Genomic DNA, 8,412 nt, shown 5'->3' with positions numbered 1-8,412 from the left:
CACCTGGAGGACTTTGGGCTGGTCATCTCACCTCAGTACACCTCAGTCTGCTCCTCTGTGGAACGGAGGGGTTTGATGATATCTTTAGACTCTCTTCCAGCTCTAACTTCTATTCTTTAAGAAGTCAAAGTCCTCATTTGGGAACACAGCCAAGTACTGGCTGGTGCTATTTGTACTCTGAGAACGAAGGCTGAAGTCGCTGTGCATTTAGCCAGAAACTTCGAAGACCACCAGGAGGCTGCTTGGGGCTGCCCTGACCCCGTGGAGGAAGGAAGGCCTCCATCAGTGTTGCTTACTCAGGTGCAAGGCACTCACCCTGGATCACCCTGGTGTATGACGATGACTCCTTATGGGGGGGGTGGTCATCAAAATCAGGGCTTCCCTGTCTGGAGCCCTACCCTGCTTGAGAACCAGGTTGAAATAGACCTCTCCCCCCTCCCCACTTTTGCTTTTGGGACTGCATCAGATCTCCCTAGGGTGTGACACAGAAGAATGCCTGGAAAGCAGCTGAGGAATTTATCCTTGGAATGCACACAGTGCATTTCTGGAAGATGCTCACAGGCAGAGGTACAGCTGTGACCCTGTCCTGGAGGCTTTGGAGGGTCAGCCTGGAGAATTCCAGAGGGATTAAAATCTAAACAACTAGGCAGTTTCTTTTCCCTCCTCTCCTCCCTCTCCTCTTTCTTCTTCCTTCCCCTCTCCCCTCTCTTCTTCAACAGCTAAATCTTACTAAGCACCTCCCATGTTTGATTCTAAGGCTTTCATATATATATCTCTCTATATCTATGTCCATATCCTAATTTCCAAAATTCCTGAGATTATATATATATGTGTGTATACACACACACACATATATATATATTTTTAATTTAATTTAAAAATTTTTTTAAAGATTTTTATTTATTTGACAGAGAGAAATCACAAGTAGATGGAGAGGCAGGCAGAGAGAGAGAGAGGGAAGCAGGCTCCCTGCTGAGCAGAGAGCCCAATGCGGGACTCGATCCCAGGACCCTGAGATCATGACCCGAGCTGAAGGCAGTGGCTTAACCCACTGAGCCACCCAGGCGCCCCTATATATTTTATTTTAAAATTATTTTTAGTTAGTGCGCATTTTCCTACCAGGACACAGAGGCGCAGAGGTTCAATTTGCCCATATTCATGTGTAGAGGAGATCCAGGGTTCAGCCTTGGGTGGTGGGGCTGTGAAGCATGGTGTGAGCACAGAGGCAAGCACAGGCAAAAGCTGGCAACACCCCGGGCTGCAGACCCTGGGGTAGACCTGGCAGCTCTGAGAGCGCCGAATCCTAACCACTAGACCCCCAGGGAAGACCTGCAACCTGGCAGCTCTGAATGTAGCGCTCAAGCAGCGTTTGGGATAAATAAAGAGATCCGAGGCCTGCGTTCTCTAGCTGAGCGGTGGCTGTCTCGAATCTGCCAAGAATGGACAGGAGGTCCCCAAGCAGCCCATTACTGATGGGCAAGGGCTGTCTTGGCGCCCCTCACCCGGAGTTGGCAGGGTTTGCCTGGACCGGAGTCGCAGCCCGGGTCCGGGGAGAGCGCGGGCTCTTCCCCGCGGCTGTCGCGAGTGGATGGTCGGGCGCCCGCGGATCAGCAGCCGCCACCTGGGGGCGCCCCTGAGCGCAGCGGCCGCCGTCTCTGCCTGAGCGGCTAACCCCAAGTAAGCGGAATTGGGGCTCAGGAGCGGGCGAGGGAAGGGAAGCCAGGACCCAGCACCGCAGACACAACTGCTCTGCGTCGTAGGGCCACAGCTGTTCTTTAGCAAGCTCACATCCCGGTAAGGAAGTCAAAATAAATACGTAAAAACTTTAGAAAATGTTTCTCTCCTCGTTCCCCTCTTTAGGGTTGTCGGTTGTGTACAACAAAATGCCAGCCAGACGTAATGAAATCTGCAGACAAAAATGTAAATATACAGCCTAGAGATGAGGCTGGTCGCGTAGCTGCCTTTTACGCCATGCTGCAATCGTGAAAGTTCTTTCATTCGAAAGAGAACACATACGTTTCTTGCTTTTTTTGTTGTTGTGTTTTTATTCCCGCACAAAAAATTCACATACCAGGCTGTTAGTTTTAAATCCAAGAGTTCCAAGCCCAATCTCCACCCGTAGAAGGCCTTCACGGATCACCAGGACCTGCGCTCCCCTCCGTCCCTGGCAGATAGGAACAAGGAGGGAACCTGCTCTGGTGTGTGTTGGGGGAGGAGGGCCCCCCATTTCAGACCTTGGACCAGGGCTCATTTGTCTGAGATTTCCCAGGGATGCATGTTAATAACTTTTACAGATTTTATACCCGTAACTGCTCGGGGTCCTGGCAGTGGAAATGCAAGCTGAGTGAGTACTGTGTGTGGGATTAAGAGGAGCAGAGGCTACTGGAGATGGGTTTCCAGCGCTTGGTCAGTCCTCCGAAGGCCTAACGTGCCTCCGCTTCCCCAGCTGTCGCTGAATTCCAAGGTTACTGTGATGTCTATGCCAACGTTCTTCATGTCAGAGGGCAGCAGTAGATCTCTTTTCCTCCACCCTTTTCTGAAAGGCTCCTCAAACCATTGAAAAATACATATTTTAATAACCATCAAGTGAACCCTTTCAGTTTCCTTATGGTAGTTTTGCAATAATGGTTGCTCACAGGTTGTAGAACATTAGGGATGAACACAGTCCCCCAGAACACAAATGAGGTAGCCTGAAAAGAGGCCCCAGCAGAGTGGAAAACATGCATTGCCTTGCACCCTCTATTCAGGTCAGAACAGCTGCTCCCAGCTGGCCAGCTGCAGGCGATTGCTTGTGCTCCCTGGCCCAGAGAGGCCCTCCTCCTCATGAGCTTGGTGATGGGAGGCACGGGGAGGGGTTGTGTGATTTGGGTGGGTGTGAAGAGTGGACTCAATGGAGTATTGCTGTGAACAAGTACATGTTGTTTTAGGAAACGAAGATACGGACTCAGAGCTAGTTAGCAGCAGAGCTCAAACTACAATTCACTTTATCTCATCCCCAGTGTATGTTTATTCTTTAACAATTTTTTTTTAAGATTTTATTTATTTATTTGACAGACAGAGATCACAAGTAGACAGAGAGGCAGGCAGGCGGGGGGTGGGCGGGGAAGCTGGCTCCCTTCTTGAGTAGGGAGCCCCATGCAGGACTTGATCCCAGGACCCTGGGATCCTGACCTGAGCCTAAGGCAGAGGCTTTAACCCACTGAGCCACCCAGACACCCCTAACAATTCTTTTTCAAAAACAATCTTAAAGGGGCACCTGGTGGCTCAGTGGGTTAAGTGTTTGCCTTTGGCTCAGGTCCTGATCTCAGGGTCCTATCGAGACCCTCATTGGGCTTTCTGCTGGGTGGGGAATCTGCTTCTCCCTCTGTGGTCTCTCTCTCAAATAAATAAATAAAATCTTAAGAAAAAAATCTTAGAATAATGAAGCCCTTGTCCTATACCCTTCTATCTGCTCTGCCAATCCAACTCATAGGGGATAACTACATATATATATATGTATATATATATATATACATATATATATAAAACAAGTTGCTCTACTTATCTTTTTAGACCTTTCTTTTGCTTCTGTGTACCTGTGTGATTTTTAAACTAAATGTGGGATTAAATTTATATTGTTTCGCAGCTTGCTTACTTGTTTGGTTTCTTCCTTTTTTAGAGAGGGAGAGAGGAAGTGGATGGGGAGGGACAGAGGGAGAGAGAAAATCTTAAGCAGGTTCTATGCCCAGGATAGAGCCCGATATTGGGCTCGATCTCAGAACCCTGACATCACAGCCTGAGCTGACATCCACAGTTGGATACTTAATTGACTGAACCACCCAGGTTTCTTCCAGGTGCTCTGGAAGCTTGCGTTCTTCATTCAATAATATATGACGAATCTTCTTCCATGTCAGATCTTCCATGAAGATCTGCTTCATTCCCCCTCACCCCGGTTTTATCGAGGTGTAATGAATATGTCGCATGTGCAAACATATACTATTTAACTGTGCAGTTTGACCCATTCTGACCCATGTGTACAGTTGTGAGACCACGACTACAACAGAGATGGGACATTTAATAGATACAAGATAACATTTGATAAAACCAGGACATTTCCATCACTTTCAGAAGCTTCCTTGTGCCCCTGGGTAATCCATAGGGTTGCATGGAAGCAGAATTGATAAAACATTTCATTTTTTTCAATGGTTACCAAATTTGGCCTTGTGTGGTAGATTCAAAATGCTGCCTGTTCTTTGCAACTCCTTCCACTGGGAAGTGGAGTCATTTGCCTCCTAGATCTGGCCTGCCTGTTGAGACTCTCCTGACAGTGCAGCGGAAGTGACCCATTGACTTTGAAGGGGAGGTCAGAAGCCTCTGGGAACAGTCTCTCCAAGCCTCAAGCTGCTGTAAGAAGTCCAGATACTCTTCGTGCTGGAGAAGGCCTGTGGAGAGACCTGTGAGGGTGCAGAGATGTGCAGACAGCCCTGGGAGGTCCAGGCTGTAGCCATTCGAGTCACCCCAGCTGTGGTTTCCAGATGTGGTAGGCAGACATGTGTCTTCTCTGCTGTGCCCTATAGACTTTTCTGATGCGTGCAATTATGAAAGATAACAAAATGGTGGGCTATTTTTAGGCCACAAATTTTTGGTTTGGTCAGCTAGGTAGCAGTAGATAATAGGAGCAAGACTTCTTTTATAACCGAAAAATATTTAGGTTGTATCCATTTTCTCTCCATGTCTGCTTGGAGGTTCTCCCCCTGTGCTCCCCCCTCCACCCCCTCTCTTGGGCACCCGCACTCACTTTCTCTTTCTCAAATAAATAAATTTAAAAAAGAGAGAGATCTCTCTTCTCTCTCCCCCCATTTCTTCAGCTTTGATAGGAGTTGGCAAATTTCCCTCTAGAAAGAGTATATAAAAGTGGCCTTTTCCCGTGGCCCCCCCAAATGTCGTTGAAAACTTTCTTCACCATCTTGTGTGAAGTAAATGAGATGAACTGCCATGCTGCTTTACTCATAGGATTTTTGATCAAGAGATTAAAAGTGAAATCTGAAAAGCACAAAATGTCATCTATTGTGATATGGGACCTTGATCATTTGGGTATGAAGCTCCTCTGACCTCATCTTTGTCATTTTCCCAAGATAGCCTATGCAATCAATCCTGTCTTATTTTCTCTTGCACACCAACACCCACACATGCACACAGTATGAACACAAATGTGTATCTTATAGATGTACAGGTTTTTGCAATATGAGCTTTCATTATATCAGTTTGAATGATTTTATGGGAAAGGGTAGCAATTCTTGACTCAAGTACATTTGTAAGAATTATAGCAGAGAATTAAAACTAATTGTATTTGTCATGGCCTCTAGAACTTCTGGGAATAAGTTAATCACCAGCTGAAAACAGGAGATGACTTGTAATACAAAGTATCAACGTGGATTCATTTTAGGAAATTTGTACTTTTTTTGGTGGGGGTGGGGGAACCAGACAATACTTGCCCATACAGAAAAGAGCATTATTGTCTGAAGCTGAAGAATTATTATATTGTACACCACATTTCTAGTATACCTAGAACAACCTAGAGCAACCTCTGCCTTGTTTGCAGGTGTATATTTCTATGCCAGTGCTCCACAAGATTAAAATACCCCATGCAAACTGCTGTTACTCGGTTTCCTTGTTCTTATCTTCCTCCCATCCTTGCAGGGCCAGCTGGTGATTGCTGGATCCCCCAGGCACTTCTTCCTTAGCTCTCTCGGTTCTTGGATTCAAGAACAGACCAGGCATTATTGTGTTGCATATCTATGGTCCTCTCTCTTCATTTGATCTCACAGCAGCTAGTTAAACATTCAGCCTTGACCCGAATCTTTGCCATGGGTACCATGACCCACATTGCATTCCTTTATGTCGGCTTGAAGCCTTGGAAATTCTATGGCTGAAATTAGAAACTGGCAGCCACACTTGGAAGGTAATGGAGAGGCCAAAGAAGGTAGCAGGCCACTCCAATACAGAGGCCTTCAGTGGGTTTAGTCATATATTCAGTCCAGATTGTCTCAACAACATATTATTCTCTCAAGGCTGTGTCCTTGAAAAGAGCCCCCCCACCCCCATGGGAGCAGTGGGCAAAAGTTACATTCTAAGGACAGGGGAAGAGGTGAGGAGGCTTGATGGTCGCAAGTCCAGCTCTCAGGTCAACTGGTGGTCTTGTCTTCTCGATGACCTCCTCCAACACTTTAGCATCACAAATCACCAGTTACTAAAAATATGTTAAGGAATTAAACATAATATTTAGAAGAAAGTAGATTTAGGAGAAGCCGCAATAGAAACACATTTGGGAGGGAAAAATGCTTATATTTGGATAAATATAAAAGGATGATGTTTGGTGAGGAATTGACATCACAAAACTCAACAGCATTAATTTTATTTCTGAGATTTTTGGAACTAGAGACCAGTCTGGCAAGAAGAGAAAGTGTTTTAAGTACTTGGTGTGTTTAGGTACTTTGACGAATAGATCCACATGTCTCTCTGGATCTACAAGAAGACTTTCTTTTCTTTTTTTTAAGATTTAATTTATTTGACAGAGAGAGAGATCACAAGTAGACAGAGAGGCAGGCAGAGAGAGAGGGGGAAGCAGGCTCCCTGCTGAGCAGAGAGCCTGATGCAAGGCTCAATCTCAGGGCCCTGAGATCATGACCTGAGCCGAAGACAGAGGTTTAACCCACTGAGCCACCCAGGTGCCCCTACAAGAAGACTTTCTTTAGGAAATAGCAGTGGAGTGGTTTGATGGGGAAACAATGCTCTGAAACTGGGTTGAGTGATTAAAAAAAAAAAGATACGAAAAGAAAAAAACCCGTAATTAGTAATCCCAGCCACCTACATTTAGATAGATAAATGTTTTCTATAGCATGAGAGTTTTAACTCTTGACTTTGACATAATTTTAGACTTCAGAAAAGTTGCAAAAGTAATAGAGAGTTCAGGTGTGCCCTTTGTTCAGCTTCCTCCACTTTATCATCTTACAAAATAATGTACAATAATCAAAATGGAAATTAACATTGGTACAATAGTGTAATCTAAACTGTAGGCCTTATTCAAATATCTGTATTTTATTCTATAATTTTCCTTTTTTGTGTCCCAAGATCTAACCCTGATTCCTGTACTGTATCTGGCTGTAACAGTTCCGTGGTTTTTCCTTGTCTTTTATGATCTTAACACTTTTGAAGAATACTGGTCAGTTGCTTTACAGGAAGCCCCTCAATTTGAGTTTGTCTGATGTTTCCTTATAATTAGAATGTAGTTTTGATTTTTGGCAGGAATACCTGCAGCATCACCACAGAAGTGATAACTGTGTCCTTCTCAACTTATCATGTTGGGAGTTTCATGATGATGACATTGACCTCTGTGGCTTGGTTAAGGTGATACTTGTCAGGTTTCTCCACTGTAAAGTTAATATCCGCCTCCCTCATTGCTATTAATAAATACCTTGGGGAGATCATTTGATACAATGTGACTTTTTCTCCTCAAACTTTCACCACTAATTTTAGAATCCATTTTTAGATTTTGTCCATCAATTATTGCTATTTTTCTCACTCTATTATTTTTTTAAATTTAATTTTATTTTTCAGTGCTCATTCTATATTTATTGATTGGAATTCCTCTGTAAAATTATCCCTTATCCCCCATTTACTTACTCAATCATTTATATCAGTATGGACTCACAGATATTTATTTATTCTATAAGTTATAGAATATAGAACTTTTATAAGTTTATAAATTATCCAGTATAATTATTTGTTTTTAATTATTTGTCAAAGCTACATGATTAAAAAAAACTACAACATGATTTAAAAGAAGAGTATTTTAAAAAAATTTTTATGTATTTTAGAGAGGGAGAGTGCATGAGAGCAGGGGGGAGGGGTAGAGAGGGATATAGAGAAGCCCAAACCGACTCCTGGGTGAGCAAGGAGACCCACCCCTGGACCCTGAGATCAGGACCCCAGCCGAATTCAAGGGTCTGCCGCTTGCTGGGGCTTAACGGACTGAGCCACCCATGCGCCCCTGGACAGAATAGGACCTTAATTACGTGTCAATGCGATGAATTAATCCAGTTCTTCAATGTTGGACATTTGTTTCGTTATTTAATACTATTAAGTATTTTTGATATACAGAAATCTTTGAAATTTTGTTTTCATAACTTAATTTTCTAACAGCAGATTTATTGGACATTGGAAAAGTTTATACTGGTGGTTGTGATCTAGGCGGTGGCAACTGTCAACATGTCTACACGGAAATCACAGACTATTCAGCTGTGAGCAGAGGCAGGAGATCCTGGAGCTCGGGAGGACCTCTGCCGGCAGGGTCAGGTAGCTCAATTGTCAATAATCTGAAGAACACGTAAAAATAAAGTTATTGAAGTTGAGAAAGAGGCTTCCGGTAGGGGC

This window comes from Mustela nivalis (assembly GCF_964662115.1).
Source record: "Mustela nivalis genome assembly, chromosome: 15".
Taxonomy (NCBI): domain Eukaryota; kingdom Metazoa; phylum Chordata; class Mammalia; order Carnivora; family Mustelidae; genus Mustela; species Mustela nivalis.
The sequence above is the reverse complement of the archived record's forward strand: the minus strand, read 5'-3'. Positions refer to the sequence as shown.